The sequence below is a fragment of the Ranitomeya variabilis genome, chromosome 4, assembly GCF_051348905.1.
Source record: "Ranitomeya variabilis isolate aRanVar5 chromosome 4, aRanVar5.hap1, whole genome shotgun sequence".
NCBI lineage: Eukaryota > Metazoa > Chordata > Amphibia > Anura > Dendrobatidae > Ranitomeya > Ranitomeya variabilis.
The window spans coordinates 403,322,087-403,344,400 of record NC_135235.1 but is presented as its reverse complement, the minus strand read 5'-3'; positions in this window follow the sequence as shown (position 1 = coordinate 403,344,400).

Genomic DNA, 22,314 nt, shown 5'->3' with positions numbered 1-22,314 from the left:
ACACTGTATATAGCCCTCCCCACCGTACCCATACTATGCCCATATAATACACTGTATATAGCTCTCCCCCCGTACCCATACTATGCCCATATAATACACTGTATATAGCTCTCCCCCCGTACCCATACTATGCCCATATAATACACTGTATATAGCTCTCCCCCCGTACCCATACTATGCCCATATAATACACTGTGTATAGCTCTCCCCCCGTACCCATACTATGCCCATATAATACACTGTATATAGCTCTCCCCCCGTACCCATACTATGCCCATATAATACACTGTGTATAGCTCTCCCCCCGTACCCATACTATGCCCATATAATACACTGTATATAGCTCTCCCCCCGTACCCATACTATGCCCATATAATACACTGTATATAGCCCTCCCCACCGTACACATACTATGCCCATATAATACACTGTATATAGCTCTCCCCACCGTACACATACTATGCCCATATAATACACTGTATATAGCTCTCCCCCCGTACCCATACTATGCCCATATAATACACTGTATATAGCCCTCCCCACCGTACACATACTATGCCCATATAATACACTGTATATAACCCTCCCCACCGTACCCATACTATGCCCATATAATACACTGTATATAGCCCTCCCCACCGTACCCATACTATGCCCATATAATACACTGTATATAGCTCTCCCCCCGTACCCATACTATGCCCATATAATACACTGTATATAGCTCTCCCCACCGTACACATACTATGCCCATATAATACACTGTGTATAGCTCTCCCCCCGTACCCATATTATGCCCATATAATACACTGTATATAGCCCTCCCCACCGTACCCATACTATGCCCATATAATACACTGTATATAGCTCTCCCCCCGTACCCATACTATGCCCATATAATACACTGTATATAGCTCTCCCCCCGTACCCATACTATGCCCATATAATACACTGTGTATAGCTCTCCCCCCGTACCCATACTATGCCCATATAATACACTGTATATAGCTCTCCCCCCGTACCCATACTATGCCCATATAATACACTGTGTATAGCTCTCCCCCCGTACCCATACTATGCCCATATAATACACTGTATATAGCTCTCCCCCCGTACCCATACTCCCCACCGTACACATACTATGCTCATATAATACACTGTATATAGCTCTCCCCACCGTACACATACTATGCCCATATAATACACTGTATATAGCTCTCCCCCCGTACCCATACTATGCCCATATAATACACTGTGTATAGCTCTCCCCCCGTACCCATACTATGCCCATATAATACACTGTATATAGCTCTCCCCACCGTACCCATACTACGCCCATATAATACACTGTATATAGCTCTCCCCACCGTACACATACTACGCCCGTATAATACACTGTATATAGCTCTCCCCACCGTACCCATACTACGCCTATATAATACACTGTATATAGCTCTCCCCCCGTACCCATACTATGCCCATATAATACACTGTATATAGCTCTCCCCCTGTACCCATACTATGCCCATATAATACACTGTATATAGCTCTCCCCACCGTACACATACTATGCCCATATAATACACTGTATATAGCTCTCCCCACCGTACACATACTATGCCCGTATAATACACTGTATATAGCTCTCCCCACCGTACCCATACTATGCCCATATAATACACTGTATATAGCTCTCCCCCCGTACCCATACTATGCCCATATAATACACTGTATATAGCTCTCCCCACCGTACCCATACTATGCCCATATAATACACTGTATATAGCTCTCCCCACCGTACCCATACTATGCCCATATAATACACTGTATATAGCTCTCCCCACCGTACCCATACTATGCCCATATAATACACTGTATATAGCTCTCCCCACCGTACCCATACTATGCCCATATAATACACTGTGTATAGCTCTCCCCACCGTACCCATACTATGCCCATATAATACACTGTATATAGCTCTCCCCCCGTACCCATACTATGCCCATATAATACACTGTATATAGCTCTCCCCCCGTACACATACTATGCCCATATAATACACTGTATATAGCTCTCCCCACCGTACACATACTATGCCCGTATAATACACTGTGTATAGCTCTCCCCCCGTACCCATACTATGCCCATATAATACACTGTATATAGCTCTCCCCCCGTACACATACTATGCCCATATAATACACTGTATATAGCTCTCCCCACCGTACACATACTATGCCCATATAATACACTGTGTATAGCCCTCCCCACCGTACCCATACTATGCCCATATAATACACTGTATATAGCTCTCCCCCCGTACCCATACTATGCCCATATAATACACTGTATATAGCTCTCCCCACCGTACCCATACTATGCCCATATAATACACTGTATATAGCTCTCCCCACCGTACCCATACTATGCCCATATAATACACTGTATATAGCTCTCCCCACCGTACCCATACTATGCCCATATAATACACTGTATATAGCTCTCCCCACCGTACCCATACTATGCCCATATAATACACTGTATATAGCTCTCCCCACCGTACCCATACTATGCCCATATAATACACTGTATATAGCTCTCCCCACCGTACCCATACTATGCCCATATAATACACTGTGTATAGCTCTCCCCACCGTACCCATACTATGCCCATATAATACACTGTATATAGCTCTCCCCCCGTACCCATACTATGCCCATATAATACACTGTATATAGCTCTCCCCCCGTACACATACTATGCCCATATAATACACTGTATATAGCTCTCCCCACCGTACACATACTATGCCCATATAATACACTGTATATAGCCCTCCCCACCGTACACATACTATGCCCATATAATACACTGTATATAGCCCTCCCCACCGTACACATACTATGCCCATATAATACACTGTGTATAGCTCTCCCCACCGTACCCATACTATGCCCATATAATACACTGTGTATAGCTCTCCCCCCGTACCCATACTATGCCCATATAATACACTGTATATAGCTCTCCCCACCGTACCCATACTATGCCCATATAATACACTGTGTATAGCTCTCCCCCCGTACCCATACTATGCCCATATAATACACTGTGTATAGCTCTCCCCACCGTACACATACTATGCCCATATAATACACTGTATATAGCCCTCCCCACCGTACACATACTATGCCCATATAATACACTGTATATAGCCCTCCCCACCGTACCCATACTATGCCCATATAATACACTGTATATAGCCCTCCCCACCGTACACATACTATGCCCATATAATACACTGTATATAGCTCTCCCCACCGTACACATACTATGCCCATATAATACACTGTATATAGCTCTCCCCCCGTACCCATACTATGCCCATATAATACACTGTATATAGCCCTCCCCACCGTACACATACTATGCCCATATAATACACTGTGTATAGCTCTCCCCCCGTACACATACTATGCCCATATAATACACTGTGTATAGCCCTCCCCACCGTACCCATACTATGCCCATATAATACACTGTATATAGCTCTCCCCCCGTACCCATACTATGCCCATATAATACACTGTATATAGCTCTCCCCACCGTACCCATACTATGCCCATATAATACACTGTATATAGCTCTCCCCACCGTACACATACTATGCCCATATAATACACTGTATATAGCTCTCCCCCCGTACCATGCTTACCAGGATAGGGATGGGGGGGCAATGTATACCTGGATTAGGGAGATGTACATACCAGAATAGGGGATATTAGTACAGAATTGACCAAATTTTTTGCTTCTTTTTTTTTTCTTTTTAAATAATATACTGTATAAAGTTCTCCCCACTGCACACATACTATGCCCATATAATACACTGTTTATAGTTCTCCCCACCGTACACATACTATGCCCATATAATACACTGTATATAGCTCTCCCCTCCGTGCATACTGCGCCCATATAATACACTGTATATAGCCCTCCCCACCGTACACATACTATGCCCATATAATACACTGTATATAGCTCTCCCCACCGTACACATACTACGCCTATATAATACACTGTATATAGTTCTCCCCACCGTATACATACTATGCCCATATAATACACTGTATATAGTTCTCCCCACCGTACACATACTATGCCCATATAATACACTGTATATAGCTCTCCCCACCGTACACATACTATGCCCGTATAATACACTGTATATAGCTCTCCCCACCGTACACATACTATGCCCGTATAATACACTGTATATAGCTGTCCCCACCGTACACATACTACGCCCGTATAATACACTGTATAGCTCTCCCCACCGTACACATACTACGCCCGTATAATACACTGTGTATAGCTCTCCCCACCGTACACATACTACGCCCGTATAATACACTGTATATAGCTCTCCCCACCGTACACATACTATGCCCATATAATACACTGTATATAGCTCTCCCCACCGTACACATACTATGCCCGTATAATACACTGTATATAGCTCTCCCCACCGTACACATACTATGCCCGTATAATACACTGTGTATAGCTCTCCCCACCGTACATACTATGCCCGTATAATACACTGTATATAGCTCTCCCCACCGTACACATACTATGCCCGTATAATACACTGTGTATAGCTCTCCCCGCCGTACACATACTACGCCCGTATAATACACTGTGTATAGCTCTCCCCGCCGTACACATACTACGCCCGTATAATACACTGTATATAGCTCTCCCCACCGTACACATACTATGCCCGTATAATACACTGTATATAGCTCTCCCCACCGTACACATACTATGCCCGTATAATACACTGTGTATAGCTCTCCCCACCGTACATACTATGCCCGTATAATACACTGTATATAGCTCTCCCCACCGTACACATACTATGCCCGTATAATACACTGATCCCATCTTAAATCAATTGTTGCCCGCTACTCCCAGTATTACAGTCAGACGTTCTAAAAATCTACGGGACCACCTTGTACACAGCCACTACCAAGGAGAAACTAAATCCACCTTTTTGGATATGGGTCGTCCTGCGTGTGGCTGCACTCCTTGTGGCCGGTGCGTCGCCTGCCCCAATGTCGAGCGTACCCGCACCTTCTTCAATTCTGCAGGTACTAAGATATATGATATTTGGAAGCACATCTCGTGTAATTCACGTTATGTGGTTTATTTTGCGACCTGTCCTTGCAATTTAATATATATCGGCATGACCACTCGCCAACTTAAGGTGCGGGTGCGTGAGCATGTTTTGGGGATTGAGGCGGCGGTCGGCCAGGAGGATGTTGCCGCGCTCAGGACGATACCACGGCATTTTAAAATCTACCATGACTGTGACAGTTCCCTCCTCAGGGTCAGGGGAATTGACATTATTACCCCTGGTATTCGTGGGGGGAACCTGAGTCAGAGATTGGCACGCTGTGAGACAAGATGGATCTGGGCTTTGGACACTGTCCAGCCCAAAGGGTTAAATGAAACAATTAGCTTTGTTCCTTTTTTGTGAGTGTGCTCTCTCTCTCTCTCGGGCCTTTTTTTACAATAATTTCTATAATATTCTCCACGATCCATGTGCATGTATAGGCGTTCTCGTTGTTTTTAACTTTGTTTTATTCTTTTTTATTTAGTAAACATCCACGTTTTTTCTCCGTTTGGTGAATGTATGGCAGCCACTTCGTTTGGACATTCTATGTATCATTGGATGGATTGATTATTATCCCTGCACAACATATATGGCCGTTATAACATTCCAAATGTAATTTTGAGTATTATGTGTATCCCTGTATTTTGTTGTAATATTATATTCAACTGCTGTATATGTTTGTAGGCATCATCATGAGATTTCAGTGTATCCATGTACTGATTGAAGTCCTTATCTTATGTTGTTATAATACTGTATATGTGTGTGGGTACTATTGAAGTACATCTATGTGCCCTTTGTTTAGGTGGTTACCCACATTGGCACAAATTGGGTGTAATGGGTCTCCTTTGTTGCCATAGATACTGGTGAGTCGCGTGCCCCCCACCTAGACGCGTGTGCGCCGTGGCTCTCGGTCCGTCGGCCGGTCTCCGGCGTCTCTTTCGCTTCAGGGGGAGTGACTTTGTCCCTCCCTCTGGGCATCTGACGCCGGCGCCGTCCGGCGTCCTGGGTTGCCGCGGTGATGCACGCGTCATCATTGGTGGACGGCGCGTGTACTATTGGCGTCAGACGCCGGCGCCGCCCAGCGTTCCTGGTTGCCGCGGAGATACATGCGTCATCACTGTCGGACGGCACAGGAGAAATGGCGGTTGTAGTACCCTGCATACCATGTGCGGCGTCTGTTATAGCGGCGCTTGATTCTGGCGCCGCTTTGTGCGATCTATTGCCATAGTAACATGGCTTAAGGGCACATGTTTCACATCACCCATTTAACATATACTGCTTAGTTCTATACAATTCAGCTGCTACACCAAGCGGTGATTGGTGGGTGTTTCCTATTTTAAGTCTGCTATTTCCCCTCACTTGTTACCCCTTGAGAAAGGCTCATCTCGCCGAAACGTGCGTTGGGGTTGGTGCCAGCTGTGGACCGTGGTGGTAATCTGTGCCTGATCAGGTAATTATATTTTTACTTCCATTAGCAGCCAATGTTGCTGTATTACTGGACATGCTAACTTGTGTATTTCTGTGATGGCTTATTTAGGATTCCTCTTTCTAGGATCCTATACTTGTATTAACTCCTTGCCACATGGTTCACATGCTGGTACCTCTGGCCGTTTCATGGTGCACACTGTGACCTGAGTGTTTTTCCATTTCCCTCCCTGGCCCTTTAATATCATGTTGTATTTTTAATCAATAAAGCATTTATAATATGGTTCTTGTCGGGTGTTTGTTCGCAAGTTTTCTATGGTAGTATATCTTCAGTTAGCGAGTATCCCATAGATATGTTCATTATGGCCCTTGTTAGATAATTGGATTTTCTTTCATTTGTTGATAAATATTATAAGGGCATGTTTCTCATGAAGCTGTGGTTTTCCGTATAATACACTGTGTATAGCTCTCCCCACCGTACACATACTACGCCCGTATAATACACTGTGTATAGCTCTCCCCACCGTACACATACTACGCCCGTATAATACACTGTATATAGCTCTCCCCGCCGTACACATACTACGCCCGTATAATACACTGTATATAGCTCTCCCCACCGTACACATACTACGCCCATATAATACACTGTATATAGCTCTCCCCACCGTACCCATACTACGCCTATATAATACACTGTATATAGCTCTCCCCACCGTACCCATACTATGCCCATATAATACACTGTATATAGCTCTCCCCCCGTACCCATACTATGCCCATATAATACACTGTATATAGCCCTCCCCACCGTACCCATACTATGCCCATATAATACACTGTATATAGCCCTCCCCACCGTACACATACTATGCCCATATAATACACTGTATATAGCTCTCCCCACCGTACACATACTATGCCCATATAATACACTGTGTATAGCTCTCCCCCCGTACCCATACTATGCCCATATAATACTGTATATAGCCCTCCCCACCGTACCCATACTATGCCCATATAATACACTGTATATAGCTCTCCCCCCGTACCCATACTATGCCCATATAATACACTGTATATAGCCCTCCCCACCGTACCCATACTATGCCCATATAATACACTGTATATAGCTCTCCCCCCGTACCCATACTATGCCCATATAATACACTGTATATAGCCCTCCCCACCGTACACATACTATGCCCATATAATACACTGTATATAGCTCTCCCCACCGTACACATACTATGCCCATATAATACACTGTGTATAGCTCTCCCCCCGTACCCATACTATGCCCATATAATACACTGTATATAGCCCTCCCCACCGTACCCATACTATGCCCATATAATACACTGTATATAGCTCTCCCCCCGTACCCATACTATGCCTATAATACACTGTGTATAGCTCTCCCCCCGTACCCATACTATGCCCATATAATACACTGTGTATAGCTCTCCCCCCGTACCCATACTATGCCCATATAATACACTGTATATAGCTCTCCCCCCGTACCCATACTATGCCCATATAATACACTGTGTATAGCTCTCCCCCCGTACCCATACTATGCCCATATAATACACTGTATATAGCTCTCCCCCCGTACCCATACTATGCCCATATAATACACTGTATATAGCCCTCCCCACCGTACACATACTATGCCCATATAATACACTGTATATAGCTCTCCCCACCGTACACATACTATGCCCATATAATACACTGTATATAGCTCTCCCCCCGTACCCATACTATGCCCATATAATACACTGTATATAGCCCTCCCCACCGTACACATACTATGCCCATATAATACACTGTATATAACCCTCCCCACCGTACCCATACTATGCCCATATAATACACTGTATATAGCCCTCCCCACCGTACCCATACTATGCCCATATAATACACTGTATATAGCTCTCCCCCCGTACCCATACTATGCCCATATAATACACTGTATATAGCTCTCCCCACCGTACACATACTATGCCCATATAATACACTGTGTATAGCTCTCCCCCCGTACACATACTATGCCCATATAATACACTGTGTATAGCTCTCCCCCCGTACCCATACTATGCCCATATAATACACTGTATATAGCCCTCCCCACCGTACCCATACTATGCCCATATAATACACTGTATATAGCTCTCCCCCCGTACCCATACTATGCCCATATAATACACTGTATATAGCTCTCCCCCCGTACCCATACTATGCCCATATAATACACTGTATATAGCTCTCCCCCCGTACCCATACTATGCCCATATAATACACTGTGTATAGCTCTCCCCCCGTACCCATACTATGCCCATATAATACACTGTATATAGCTCTCCCCCCGTACCCATACTATGCCCATATAATACACTGTGTATAGCTCTCCCCCCGTACCCATACTATGCCCATATAATACACTGTATATAGCTCTCCCCCCGTACCCATACTATGCCCATATAATACACTGTATATAGCCCTCCCCACCGTACACATACTATGCCCATATAATACACTGTATATAGCTCTCCCCACCGTACACATACTATGCCCATATAATACACTGTATATAGCTCTCCCCCCGTACCCATACTATGCCCATATAATACACTGTATATAGCCCTCCCCACCGTACACATACTATGCCCATATAATACACTGTATATAACCCTCCCCACCGTACCCATACTATGCCCATATAATACACTGTATATAGCCCTCCCCACCGTACCCATACTATGCCCATATAATACACTGTATATAGCTCTCCCCCCGTACCCATACTATGCCCATATAATACACTGTATATAGCTCTCCCCACCGTACACATACTATGCCCATATAATACACTGTGTATAGCTCTCCCCCCGTACCCATATTATGCCCATATAATACACTGTATATAGCCCTCCCCACCGTACCCATACTATGCCCATATAATACACTGTATATAGCTCTCCCCCCGTACCCATACTATGCCCATATAATACACTGTATATAGCTCTCCCCCCGTACCCATACTATGCCCATATAATACACTGTGTATAGCTCTCCCCCCGTACCCATACTATGCCCATATAATACACTGTATATAGCTCTCCCCCCGTACCCATACTATGCCCATATAATACACTGTGTATAGCTCTCCCCCCGTACCCATACTATGCCCATATAATACACTGTATATAGCTCTCCCCCCGTACCCATACTCCCCACCGTACACATACTATGCTCATATAATACACTGTATATAGCTCTCCCCACCGTACACATACTATGCCCATATAATACACTGTATATAGCTCTCCCCCCGTACCCATACTATGCCCATATAATACACTGTGTATAGCTCTCCCCCCGTACCCATACTATGCCCATATAATACACTGTATATAGCTCTCCCCACCGTACCCATACTACGCCCATATAATACACTGTATATAGCTCTCCCCACCGTACACATACTACGCCCGTATAATACACTGTATATAGCTCTCCCCACCGTACCCATACTACGCCTATATAATACACTGTATATAGCTCTCCCCCCGTACCCATACTATGCCCATATAATACACTGTATATAGCTCTCCCCCTGTACCCATACTATGCCCATATAATACACTGTATATAGCTCTCCCCACCGTACCCATACTATGCCCATATAATACACTGTGTATAGCTCTCCCCACCGTACCCATACTATGCCCATATAATACACTGTATATAGCTCTCCCCCCGTACCCATACTATGCCCATATAATACACTGTATATAGCTCTCCCCCCGTACCCATACTATGCCCATATAATACACTGTATATAGCTCTCCCCCCGTACCCATACTATGCCCATATAATACACTGTATATAGCTCTCCCCACCGTACATACTATGCCCATATAATACACTGTATATAGCTCTCCCCACCGTACACATACTATGCCCATATAATACACTGTATATAGCTCTCCCCCCGTACCCATACTATGCCCATATAATACACTGTATATAGCCCTCCCCACCGTACACATACTATGCCCATATAATACACTGTGTATAGCTCTCCCCCCGTACACATACTATGCCCATATAATACACTGTATATAGCTCTCCCCACCGTACACATACTATGCCCGTATAATACACTGTGTATAGCTCTCCCCCCGTACCCATACTATGCCCATATAATACACTGTGTATAGCCCTCCCCACCGTACACATACTATGCCCATATAATACACTGTATATAGCTCTCCCCCCGTACACATACTATGCCCATATAATACACTGTATATAGCTCTCCCCCCGTACCCATACTATGCCCATATAATACACTGTGTATAGTTTTCCCGTCTTCGGCGGACACGTGACCACACTTATTACCTGCAGGAGCAGCAGCCTCCACAAATGAGCATAGTGCAGGAAGCCAGGAAACGATTCGCATGGAATTCTGGGATGTAAAGTTTAGGGAGCGCGATCACATGACCCGAGCAGTCACATGGTGGGGAGGGAGGGCGGCCTTCCCGGAGGGGGTCTGCTCAGATTATGTGTTCTGTAGCTGTGCACCACCAGGCGGCCGAGCTGCGGACTCCTTCCCCTCAGCTTACACGGCCTGGTGGTCATAGCAAAGGGAGCACGGCTGGCTGAGTGCTCGTCTATTCCAGCGGGACCGGACTGCGGCAGGCGGCTTCTTGCTGCAGCTAATAACGAGGTGTAGACTGCTGCTCACAAAGGAACAGGCAGGAAATGTGAAGGATGGGAACATGGACGTTTCCATACAGCCAGCTACATTTATATCTACACTACATCCCCCCCCCCCCCCCCCCCCGAAAAAAAACCCCTAATACACACTGCCCCTCATGCCCATTACACCTCTCCCATATACTAACCCCAAAAGCACATAGGGGGGCAGTATGCACTTGGAGCAGTGTAGTGTAGTGTGGTGTAGTTAACCCCTTCATAACCTTGGGATTTTCCGTTTTTCGCTCCCCTCCTTCCCAGAGCCATATCTTTTTTATTTTTACATCAATAAGGCCATGTGAGGGCTTATTTTTTGCGGGACGAGTTGTACTTTTGAACGATACCATTGGTTTTACCATGCCATGTAACAGAAAATGGGGAAAAAAATTCCAAGTGTGATGAAATTGCAAAAAAAGTGTAATCCCACACTTGTTTTTTGCTTGGCTTTTTTGCTAGGTTCACTAAACGCTAAAACTAACCTGCCATTATGATTCTCCAGGTCAGTACGAGTTCATAGACACCTAACATGACTAAGTTATTTTTTACCTAAGTGGTGAAAACAAATTCCAAACTTTAATAGTTGAGGGCTTATTTTTTGCGTGCCGAGCTGACGTTTTTAATAATAGCATTTTGGTGCAGATACTTTTTTTTTGATCGCCCGTTATTACATTTTAATGCAACGTTGTGGCGACCAAAAAAACATAATTCTGGCGTTTCGAATTTTTTTCTCGCTATGCCGATCAGGTTAATGCTTTTTTTTTTTTATTGATAGATCGGGCGATTCTGAACGCGGCGATATCAAATATGTGTAGGTGTGATTTTTTTTTTTTATTTATCTTGATTGGGGCGAAAGGGGGGTGATTTAAACTTTTATATTTTTTTTATTTTTTTCAAATTTTTTTAAACTTTTTTTTTTACTTTTGCCATGCTTCAATAGCCTCCATGGGAGGCTAGAAGCAGGCACAGCGCGATCGCCTCTGCTACATAGCAGCGATCTGATGTTCACTGCTATGTAGCAGAAAATCAGGTGTGCTGTGAGCGCCGACCACAGGGTGGCGCTCACAGCTGCCGGAGATCAATAACCATAAAGGTCTCAAGGACCTCTATGGTTACTATTCTGAAGCATCGCCGACCTCCGATCATGTGACGGGGGTCCGCGATGCCATCATTTCCGGCCGCTTGCGGTAGTTAAATGCCGCTGTCTGCGTTTGACAGCAGCATTTAACTAGTTAATAGGCGCGGGCAGATCGCGATTCTGCCCGCGCCTATTACGGGCTCATGTCAGCTGTTCAAAACAGCTGACATGTCCCGGCTTTGATGCGGGCTCACCGCCAGAGCCCACATCAAAGCGGGGCTTCTGACCTCGGACGTACTATCCCGCCCGAGGTCAGAAAGGGGTTAAGGCAATGTGCATTTGGGGGGGCAGTGTGTATTTTTTTTGGGGGGTGTAGTGTGGGAGAGGTGTAATGGGAGAGGGGAGAAGCATGGTGGTTCAGTGGATAGCGTTGCAGCGCTGGAGTCCTGGGCTCAAATCTGCAAGGAGTTTGCATGTTCTCCCTGTGTTTGTGTGGGTTTCCTCCAGGGTCTCCAGTTTCCTCCCACATTTCCAAAGACATACTGATAGGGAATTTAGAGTGTGAGCCCCATTGGGGACTGTACTGCGGAGTATATAAGCGCTATATAAAAACAAAGACTATTATTATGTGCATTTGGGGGAGTGTGTGTGTGTGTGTGTATTTGAGGTGGGAGAGGTGTAATGTGCATGTGTGGGGCAGTGTAGTGTGGGAGAGATTTAGTGTGCATTTGGGAACAGTGTAGTGTGGGAGAGGTGTAATGTGCATTTGGGAACAGTGTAGTGTGAGAGAGGTGTAATGTGCATTTGGGAACAGTGTAGTGTGAGAGAGGTGTAATGTGCATTTGGGAACAGTGTAGTGTGAGAGAGGTGTAATGTGCATTTGGGAACAGTGTAATGCGCATTTGAGCGGGGGAGTAGTGTGGGAAAAGTGTAATGTGCATTAAGGCAGTGTAGTGTACATTTGAGGACAGTAATTTGGGGAGGTAATGTGCATTGGGGGGTATTGTAGTGCACACTACACTTCTTCCACACTACACTGCCCCCAACTGCACACTACACCTCTTCCACACTGCCCCCAACTGCACACTACACCTCTTCCACACTGCCCCCAACTGCACACTACACCTCTTCCACACTGCCCCCAACTGCACACTACACCTCTTCCACACTACACTGCCCCCAACTGCACACTACACCTCTTCCACACTACACTGCCCCCAACTGCACACTACACCTCTTCCACACTACACTGCCCCCAACTGCACACTACACCTCTTCCACACTACACTGCCCCCAACTGCACACTACACCTCTTCCACACTGCCCCCAACTGCACACTACACCTCTTCCACACTACACTGCCCCCAACTGCACACTACACCTCTTCCACACTACACTGCCCCCAACTGCACAACCCCCCCCCCATCAAAAGCACACTGCACCTTTCCCACACACTTCCCCCAAATGCACATTGCACCTTTCCTACACTACACTGGCTCTGGGGAGCAGAAGCTAATGGCCACACACACTACACCCCTCCCTGACCAGAAGGAAACCATAAGGAATATGCATCCAACAAATTCAAGTGACAAGACACACATGAAATAGTGCAACACATAAACAATTAAATACATATAAAGCACACACATAGCCCTGACCCAAAGAAGAACAAGGCTGTATCTGGCAGCTTGCTCGGAGCTTTACTAGGGTGAGGTGCTTTCCAATTGGTTTAATCAGGGAGATAACTCCAGCTGGACAGCACACACACCTATATTGCCAGACAGAGTCTGCACCACCCAGAGCTTCAGGTTCTGACTTCTCTAGTGGTAGCCGCATTTGGCAACAATAGGAGATTTTCACAGCGATCAAAATAAAATAAAACAGTAAATCAAACCCCTCTTCATCACCCCCTTAGTTAGGTAAAAATAATAAAATAAAAAATTTCCGTTAGGGTTGGGATTAGGTCTGTGTTAGGTTTGGAATTGGGGTGCTACCACTGTTTAGGTACATCAGGGGGTCTCCAAAGGCTACTTTCACACTTCCGTTTTTTTGAATCCGTCACAATGCGTTGGCACGACGTATCAATGGATGCATCAAAAATAGTGAAAAACGAATGCAACGCATCCAGTATTTCGCTGGATCCGCTAGACGGTTCCGTTGAAAAACTGGATCCGTTGCATCCGTATTTGCCATCCGTTTTATTTGACGGATCTGTTTTCCATGCCTTATAATGTGATTGGCTACTGAAAAATAGGGAAACCTATATATTGACTGTTTTTACACCCCATCTTTGACAGGGTTTAGAGAAAGTGGCAGACAGGCTGGCAGGAGTCTTGCTGGCACATTTGGGGGTGACGCCCCAGGCCAGGTTTATATAGATTTGGGGCCTGCCTGGCCAATTGGCTACAAATTCCTGATTCTGACCATGCTCAGTGTAAAAAACGGATTCCAGCACTGGATTCCGTCATACGACGTATCCTCCGTCCATAGGCTTCCATTCTAGTCAACGACGTATGCCGCAGGATCCGTCGCGACACGTTTTCCCGACGCAGACAAAAAAGTTACATTGAACGTTTTTTCCAGTGCGCCAAAACACAACGGATCCGTCGCACAACGGATGCGACGTGTGGCGATTCATCGCTAATACAAGTCTATGGAAAAAAAAAACAGATCCTGCGGGCACATTTGCAGCATCCGTTTTTTCCCCAAAACGACGCATTGCAACGGATCTAAAAAGATGGAAGTGTGAAAGAGGCCAAACACAATATGGCACCCACCATGGATTCCAGCCAATTTTGCGTTCAGAAAGTCAAAACAGTGCTCCCTTCTGAGCCCTGCCATGCGCCCAACCAGTGGCTTTCCCCCACAACAACAAATTTTGTGGTCCACTTTCTCCTGATACCCTTGTGCAAATAAAGTTTGGTTCCAAAGTAAAAATTTTTGTGAAAAAAAGTAAAATGTTCATTTTTTCCTTCCACATTGCTTTAGTTCTTGTGAAGCACCTGAAGGGTTAATAACTTCTTGAATGTGGTCTTGTGCGCATTGAGGGGTGCAGTTTTTAGAATGGTGTCACTTTTGGGTATGTTCTGTTATATTGACCCCCCGCACACTTCAAATGTGAGTTGTTAAAAAAAAAAGAAAAGATTTTATAAATTTTGTTAGAAAAATGAGAAAGCGCTGGTCAACTTTTAACTAAAATTGTACTTATGTAAAGTAGACATGTGGTTACTGTTGGGTCCCCCCATTTTTGTCGAGCAGCCTTGCTAAAGCAGATAGCTGGACGGAGCCAAGATGCGACTGTCTAGGCTGAGAACCACTGATGATTGACCTGCTGGGAGCGCAGCATTAGTGAGCAACGGTGACAACAACATTTGTTTTTTCCTTTTAATGGAATAAAATAAAAAGCAAATTTTATTTGTATCCAGCCTATGGATCCTTTTTTCTATCCCCTCTCACCATAATACTTAGGTTGCCTGCAGACGAGCGCATGAAAAATTATATATATATATATATATATATATATATATATATATATATATATATATATATATATATATATATATATATATTTACCATTTTCATCCATGTGCCACCCGTGTGTCCTTTTACATCCGTATACGATCTGTTTTCATATAACTACATTAAAACATGTACATGATCACATAGTATCCATACAAGTACCCACCAAAATGTAAAATGCTGTGGAATATGTTGCCACTATAGAAATAAAAATTATATTAGATACAGTTGCCTAGGTTTATAATACAAATCTGTAAAAATCAGATAAAATGTGTTTTTTTTCTTGCACCTGTAGACTTGAATAAGCAAGTCTCATCCAAGACGTGAATGAAAATAGTGCATGCTGTGATTTTTTTTCTCATGAGTCGGACCAAGAAAAAAACCCAAAATCATCTGTACAGCACTACTGAATAACATGGTTAGTGTGCTGTACGATTAAAAATCAGATAGCATATGTCCGATGTATATGCTTGTCCGCATGAGCCCTTAAGGGGTTTCTCCACCTCCTTTTTTTCTGTATCTTGGCCCAAAAAGGAGATTTTTGTGTACTCACCGTAAAATCTTTTTCTCCGAGTCATCATTGGGGGACACAGGACGAATGGGTGTTATGCTGCTGCCACCAGGAGGACACTAAGTTAAACACACACAAAAGATTAACTCCTCCCCTGCAGTATACACCCACAGGCTGGACAATCCAGAGCCAGTTCGGTAACAAAGCAATAGGAGTAAGCCAGTTAAAAGAAAACAGAAAACATGTCATAGTCAAAACACAGACTGAAAAGAACAATCGAGCCAACTAGGCTAACAGGGAGGGTGCTGTGTCCCCCAATGATGACTCGGAGAAAAAGATTTTACGGTGAGTACACAAAAATCTCCTTTTCTCCTACGTATCATTGGGGGACACAGGACGAATGGGACGTCCCAAAGCAGTCCCTGGGTGGGCAACCAGAAGTTATAAGTGCTGTGCGAACCTACGAGCTACAGATGAGACACAGCCGCTTGTAGGATTCGCCTACCGACGGAAGCGTCTGCCGAAGCCTGAAAGTGCACATGGTAGTGTTTCGTGAACGTATGTAAACTGGACCATGTAGCAGCCTTGCAGACCTGTGCTGCCGATGCCTGGTGCCGGATGGCCCAGGACGCGCCGACTGACCGGGTAGAATGAGCCTTGATCCCCGGAGGTACGGCGTGACCCTTGACACGGTAGGACTCTTGGATGGCGGAACGAATCCACTTGGCAATGGAGGCCTTAGAAGCGGGTAGTCCCTTCCGTGGTCCCTCCGGAAGAACGAACAAGGCGTCTGACCTACGGAAAGACGCAGTCCTGGAGACGTAACGTCTGAGACCCCTCACTAAGTCCAGAGTGTGGAGCGCCCTTTCCGTACGGTGGGAAGGAGCAGGGCACAGTGAGGGAAGAACAATCTCCTCATTAAGATGGAAGGAGGAAACGACCTTCGGAAGAAAGGTCGGACATGTCCGCAGAACCACCTTGTCCTGGTGGAACACGAGGAAAGGAGGACGGCACGACAGAGCTGCCAGCTCAGAGACACGTCTAATAGACGTGACGGCCACGAGGAAGGCAATCTTCCAAGACAAGAACAGCAAAGACACTTCATGCAAGGGCTCAAAGGGGGGCTCCTGAAGAGCACAGAGAACTAGGTTCAGGTCCCATGGTTCCAAAGGCATCTTGTAAGGCGGAACCATATGAGAAACACCCTGGATGAAGGTCCTGACCTGCAGTCTGTTTGCAATCCTTCTCTGAAAAAGAACCGAGAAAGCAGAAATTTGGCCCTTAAGAGAGCTGAGGGCAAGACCCAAGTCTACGCCTGATTGGAGGAATTCCAAAATGTGAGGGATAGAAAAACGGAGGGGGAAACGTCCCCGCGTCCTGCACCAGGCGAAGTAAGCCTTCCAGGCGCGGTGGTAGATGCGCATAGAAGAAGGCTTGCGTGCGCGGAGCATGGTAGATATCACTGTCTGGGGCAACCCCTTTTGCCTCAGTACCCAGGACTCAACGGCCACACCGTTAAACACAGGGCCTCTGAGTTCGGGTGGTAAATGGGCCCTTGAGACAGGAGGTCTGCGCGGCTCGGTAGCCTCCAAGGTACGTCTGAGACCAGTTGTACCATCTCGGCGTACCATGTCCTGCGCGGCCAGTCCGGAGCGATGAGAAGTACTGGAATCCGTTCTGCCTTGATCTTCCTGATTATCTTCGCCAGAAGGGGAATTGGGGGAAAGATGTATGGGAGTCTGAAACCCTGCCATGATAGGACGAGAGCGTCGGCTCCGAAGGCTGAGGGGTCGTGAGACCTGGCCATGAAGACGGGAACCTGGCAATTGAGGCGAGAAGCCATTAGGTCCACGTCCGGGGTCCCCCATCGAGAGCATATCTGTTGAAAAATTGCGGGATGGAGAGACCACTCTCCGGGATCGAGGCTGTGGCGACTGAGAAAGTCCGCTTCCCAGTTTTCCACGCCTGGGATGTAAACTGCTGAGAGTATGGAGTGGTTGGTCTCGGCCCAGCAGAGAATGAGCGCTACCTCGACCATGGCCGCTTTGCTGCGAGTGCCGCCTTGGCGGTTGATGTAGGCTACCGCAGTGGCGTTGTCGGACTGGACTCTGACCGCGCGGCCGGAAAGGAACGGCTGAAACTGGCGGAGAGCCAGTCTGATTGCCCGAATCTCTAGGATGTTGATGGGCAGCTGGGATTCCTGCGGAGACCAGCGACCCTGAGTCGAGTGGCGCTGGAACACTGCACCCCAGCCGAAGAGACTGGCGTCCGTTGTGACAACCAGCCAGTGCACCGGAAGGAAAGACTTCCCCCGAGTCAGGGAGGACCTCTTGGTCCACCACCTGAGGGACTGTCTGATGGGGCGAGAGAGAAAGAGACGGCGGTCGAGCGAGGCGGGATTCCTGTCCCATACTGCCAAAATGGCGTGTTGTAAGGGACGGAGGTGAAAAACCGCAAAGGGCACTGCTTCCATTGCCGCCACCATCCTGCCGAGTACCCTCATGGAGAAGCGTAGGGAGTGAGAGCGAGGTCGAGTAAGCTTCCGGACTTCTCTCTGTAGAGAGGATACCTTTTCCGGAGGCAAAAGTACTAGACCCTGAGAGGAGTCTAGGATCATTCCCAGGTAGGATATGGTTTGAGCCGGGACTAGGGAAGATTTTTTGAAATTGATCTTCCAGCCCAGGCGTAGAAAGGTATTTATAGTAACGTCTACCGCTTCTGAGCAGGACCGGAAAGAGGAGCCCTTTATGAGAATGTCGTCCAAGTAGGGCAACACCACTATGCCTCGAGCATGTAGAATGGCCACGGCAGCTGCCATGACCTTGGTGAACACCCGAGGAGCGGTGGCCAGCCCGAAAGGTAGGGCGACAAACTGAAAATGGTGCCCCTGGACCGCGAAGCGGAGGAAGCGCTGATGAGACGGTAGAATGGGAATGTGCAGGTAAGCGTCTTGAACATCTAGAGATGCAAGAAACTCGCCCTCTTCCAGAGAGGCAATTACCGAGCGGAGGGACTCCATACGGAATTGACGTACACGGACGTACTTGTTGAGAAGCTTGAGATCCAATATTGGACGTACTGAGCCGTCCTTCTTGGGTACAATGAAAAGATTGGAATAGAAACCCTGGTACCTCTCGTTCTGAGGTACCGGGATGATGACCCCGTCTTCCCACAGCGATCTTATGGCCTGAAAATACTGACGGACCCTTGCTCTGGGAGGAGGGGACTGGAAGAAACGAGATGGGGGAAGAGAGACAAACTATCTTGTGACCGAAGGACACCAGATCGCGGACCCATCGGTCTGGAACTACCAAGAGCCACGCGTCCCGAAAGAAGAGTAGGCGGCCGCCAACTCTGTCGGTGTCCTTTGGCGCCTGCCAAAAGTCATTGAGGCGGAGACCTGTTAGGTCTGGGCCCCCTGGACCCCTGTTGTCTGGGTCTGCCTCTCCAAGAGGGAGAAGGTTTGTAAGATGGCTGGGAGGCTCTGTCCTTGCGCTGACCTCTCCCGGCGCCGGGTGGCGCGGAGGAAGGGTTGGACCAATTGGAGCCGAAACGGAAATAACGGCCTCGGCCCTGTTGGTTGCGAAAGGGGCGAAAGGTTCGTTGCTGGGGAAGGAATTTGCTCTTTCCCCCTGTGGAATCTGCGATTATTTTATCTAGTTTGTCCCCAAAAAGGCGTTCGCCCTGGTATGGAAGGCACGTGAGAGATTTTTTGGATCCTGAGTCCGCTTTCCAGTCCCTGAGCCAAAGGGATCTGCGGACCGTGACAGCATTGGCCGCTGCCTGTGAGGCACAGTTGGCCGCGTCTAAGGATGCGGAAACTACAAAGTCCCCCGCTCTGGCAATCTGAGTGGCCAGGTGTGAAACCTCGGGGGGTAAATCGGCGTGCAGTGCTGTAGAGGCTAAAGACTCGGCCCAATGGGTCATGGCTTTTGCAACCCATGTGGCGGCAAAAGAGGGGAAGAGAGAAGCCGAGGAGGCTTCAAAGGCCGAGCGAGCCATCTGATCAATCTGTCTATCCGTGGGATGCTTGATGGACGCGCCCTCGGAGGAGGATAGAACCGCCTTGGTGGCTAGCCGCGACACTGGCGGGTCCACGGAGGGTGACTGAGACCACTCCTTAGCAAGGTCCTGAGCAAACGGATACTTCGATTGCATAGCCTTCTGACCTGAGAAGCGCTTATCCGGACGGACTCTATGGAGATCGACAATGTCCTTGAATTGAGGATGCGTAGGAAAAAATCTATGAGCCTTTGTAGTTCGCCCGAATGACACGGGATGAACCGCCTTGGACGGGGTTTCCTCCTCTAACTGTAGCGTCTGACTTACAGAGTCTATGAGAGAATCTAGGGTCTCTTGGTCATGACGATACTCTGGGGAACAGGACACGCTGGATGCGTCGTCCAGGAATGATTCCCTGCTATGAGCTGGGGATGAGTGACGAGAGACTTCGCTCTCTGAGCCGGAGGGCTGATCACGGACCGGAGATATTACCCTGGACCTCTTTCTAGATGAGCGAGGGCTTCTGGAAACGGTACGACCTCTAGGCCGAGAGGGGTTCTTAGACCGCGTTACATCATCCATGGAAGTGCCCTGGGTAAGGGACGGCTCACGGAGGGACTGTATCGTCCTTTCCAAGGATGCCACAGATCGAGCAAGGGAGGACGCCCATGCGGGGGTACTAGGCTCACTACATTCCGGATCAGAGGCCGGAGTATCCTGTGCCGCAGACATTACGCAGGCGGAGCACAGCGGGGTAGTGTGACCTCGGGGCAGAGATACCTTGCAGGAGGTGCACACAGCAAAAATAACAGAGTGGGACTTTCCAGTCCGTTTTTGCTGAGACTGTGACATCTTTACCATTAAGTGAGCGTACTGGCAGGGGGGGAGAAAATCCTACTGCGTGCGTCTCACCAAGTTCTGCGGTGCTTGGCAGGGAGATCCTGAAGTCCTGTGCGCTGTGGTGCTGCAGAGCCGCCAGCGCACTTCCTGGTCCAAGATGGCTGCCGAGATGTGAGAAGGGCGCTTCTCAGGAACGAGAAGCGCCCAGAGAGAGAGAGAGAGGGAGAGGGGGGGCGTGTCGTGGGCGGGCGGTGGATTCCCTGCTATGCGCGTCGGAACGCTGCCAATGCCGCCGCCCTCCTGCTGTATGAAGGAGGGAGTATGATCGCCCGCGTTGGAGTCCGGCCCAGGGCCGGTAAACTGTGTCACCGCTCTAACAGGGCGCCGGATTGCCCTCCATGCCCCCATTATAAGGCTGCCCCGCGGCTGCAGCGCCGCAATAGAAAGGGGATAAGGGATCCCTGAACAGGCGTCCTCTGACAGCTCGTCGGCCCCCGCACTTACCTTGTGCGATAGGGCCGATGCTCCATCCACCTTCACCTTAGTAGGGAGAGGGTGGAGAGCTTCTGCCGCCGTGCAACATCCGCTATCTTCAGTGGTGATGCAGTGGGCGGCTGCACGGACGCCATATCATTAGTCCGGCTGTGCCCTGGCTCCAGGAGACTTAGGTGGATGATTAGTCCCCGTGGTCGCCTGACAAGGAGGGAGGGAGATCGGAACGCTAAGGAACCGTCGCCACACTGGAAAGTGAGCCAGGGCTGGCATCCATCGTCGCGGGAAAGGATACAGGAGGAACGCTCCATGTACTTGCCCGTTGTTGGTGCGGGAGAGATCAGAGCTGAAAATTTGCCTGTCGCTCCCTTCCGTTAAAAACAAAAAATTGGTGGGGTCCTGAGGACCCAAGTGCCTCCTGAGACACTAAGTAAGAACTGGCTCTGGATTGTCCAGCCTGTGGGTGTATACTGCAGGGGAGGAGTTAATCTTTTGTGTGTGTTTA